The sequence below is a fragment of the Cebus imitator genome, unplaced genomic scaffold (genome assembly GCF_001604975.1).
Source record: "Cebus imitator isolate Cc_AM_T3 unplaced genomic scaffold, Cebus_imitator-1.0 Scaffold613, whole genome shotgun sequence".
Lineage (NCBI taxonomy): Eukaryota > Metazoa > Chordata > Mammalia > Primates > Cebidae > Cebus > Cebus imitator.
The window spans coordinates 199,378-202,301 of NW_016107928.1; positions in this window are offsets into that span (position 1 = coordinate 199,378).

Genomic DNA, 2,924 nt, shown 5'->3' on the forward strand with positions numbered 1-2,924 from the left:
AGCCACCCTGCCTGGCAGGAGTACATTTAAGTGCTGGGGGATTCTGCTTACCCACCCGGAAATGTAAGGAGAGCAAGGGCTCAGCAGCATGGAAGAAAACAGCCCTTTACACGAGGATTAGCCTAGTGCTTATGGAGCCGCCTTGAAGCTCTTGTCTCCCAGAGCTGCTTTGATACAGTACTTTTGTTACAGGACTGGGGTCCTGATCCAGACCCCAAGAGAGGGTTCTTGGATCTCATGCAAGAAGGATTCAGGGCGAGTCCACAGACTCAAGTGAAAGTAAGTTTATTAGGAAAGTAAAGGAATAAAAGAATGGGTACTCCCTCAGGGCTGCTGGCTGCCGATTTAAATGGTTATTTCTTGATGATATGCTAAACAAAAGTGTATTATTCATGCCTCCGCTTTGTAGACCACATAGGGTAACTCCTGAGTAGCTTGGACTACAGGCGCTCACCAGCACGCCTGACTAATTTTTTGTATTTTGGTAGAGACAGGATTTCACTATGTTGGCCAGGATGGTTTTGATCTGACCTGGCGATCTGCCTGCCTCAGCCTCCCGAAGTGCTGGGATTACAGGCGTGAGCCACCGTGTCTGGCCATGACCTGTATCCTGTGCTGACCCTCTGTCTCATCCTGTGACTTAGAATGCCTTACCTTCTGGGAACGCAGCCCAGTAGGTCTCTGCCTCATTTTACCTAGCTCCTATTCAAGATGGAGTTGCTCTGGTTCACATGCCTCTGACACTTTCCCAGTTTTTCTGCTGCACTTCTGGTCTCTGCAGCACCTCTTTGTCCTTCATCCTCTCCTGGGCTGCAAATGCTCCAAGGATTCCTTCTGTCCCAGTCTTCTCTAATTACACCCTCCCCACCCTGCTCATCAGTGAGCTCACCAAGCTTGGCTTCAAAGATCTTTCCTTGAGAGAGCCAACTGTAATTCAACCTTGCCCCACTCTCTCTCTATTTCCCAGGGCAGAGCTTTCTAGGGGCTCAGTAGATGTTATTGCTTCAATTTCTACCTGTAGCCTGATTCCCTCTTTGCCAAAATCCAGCCAGAACAAAACTTTCCGTCCAGGCCACGCAGCACTACAGGGCAACCCTGGACAGCATCGCCCCTCCCTCCTCTAGCTCTCTGTCCTGCACCTCCAATATGCTCCACGTGGCCCCCAGGTTGGGGGGTGGGGAGTGGCAATGTGGCACACAGTCTCCTCTCAGGATCCCGGATGTGAATCTAGCCAGAGACCTTGGCTTCTAGTTTCTCTTTCAATTTAACCAACTTTCTACCCTTTCTCTGGCCATAAGCCAAGAAAAGTGACCTTGGGACCCACTGCCATACCTCTCCTGTCCCCGCCTCCATGTTTCTGCCTACAAGTCCTGGGAACCAGAAGGGATAACTTTTGGGTTTTCAGTTCCTGCAGGTCATATACTCCTAATCAAAGGCAACAAGCCTCACAGCCTGACTGAGGTTGGCATAGGGCTATCTGCTTTCTCTCATGGAAGAGACATTGTGATTTCTTTCTTTCTTAAATTTTATTTTATTTTTTGAGACAGAGTCTTGCTCTGTCACCCAGGCTGGAGTGCAGAGTTATGATCTCGGCTCACTGCAGCCTCCGCCTCCTGGGTTCTAGTGATTCTTCTGCTTCAGCCTCCTGAGTAGGAGAGATTATAGGCAAGAGACAACACACCCGGCTAATTTTTGTATTTTCTTTTTTGTTGTTGTTGTTTCTTCGTTTTGTTTGTTTGTTTGTTTGTTTGTTTCCTTGCCTGTGTAAACAAATAATTTCTGTATTTTCAGTAGAGATGGGGTTTCACTATGTTGGCCAGGATGGTCTCAAACTCCTGACCTGAGATGATCCACCCACCTTAGCCTCCCAAAGTGTTGGGATTATGGGCGTGACCACCATGCCAGGCCTGGTTGATTTTTTTTGTTTTTTCTTTCATTTTTGTTTTTTTTTGAGACTGAGTCTCACTCCGTCACCAGGCTGGAGTGCACTGGTGCGATCTCAGCTCACTGCAACCTCCGCCTCCCGGCTTCAAGCAATTCTCCTGCCTCAGCCTCCAGAGTAGCTGGGACTAGAGGCGCATGCCACCACGCCCAGCTAATTTTTGTATTTTAGTAGAGATGGGGTTTCACTTGGTTGGCCAGGATGGTCTCAGTCTCTTTACCTCATGATCCGCCCACCTCGGCCTCCCAAAGTGCTGGGATTAGAGGCGTGAGCCACCACGCCCAGCCCATTTTATTTTATTTTTTGTTACAGGGTCTGACTCTATAGCCCATTCTGGAGCGCAGCCTTCACCTACTGGACTCAAACGATCATCCCACCTCAGCCTCCCAAGTAGCTGAGACTACAGGCTCCTGCTATCACACCCAGGCTAAGTTTGTTTATTTGGAGTTAGAGACAAGGTCTCTAGAAAGAAAAAAAAAAAAAAGAGACAAGGTCTCACTATGTTGCTCAGGTTGGTCTTGAACCCCTGGGCTGAGGGGATTCTCCTGCCTCTGCTTCCCAAAGTGCTGGTATTATAGGCGTGAGCCATGGTATCCAGCTAGGACTCAGTTTAAATCCCAATCTTACCGCTATAGGCCACTGTTGCAATCTCGGCCATCACAGGGCTCAGCTAGCATGTAAACCTCAACTAACGAGTAACTGAGGACTGAACTCTGACCTCTGCTATAAATTTCTTTTTGAGGACCCCGGAGGAGGTCATGCCCACCAGCAAGAGGTAACATTCCTTTCTGTTGACCTCAAAGTTTTAGACAAAGCTTCACCTCCTTAACTAATCGTTAATCAGAAAATATCAGAATCCTGGCTGGGCCCAGCGGCTCATGCCTGTAATCACAGCACTTTGGGAGGCCGAGGTGGGCTGATCATTTGAGGTCAGGAGTTCGAGATCAGCCTGGGCAACATGGTGAAACCCCGTCTCTGCTAA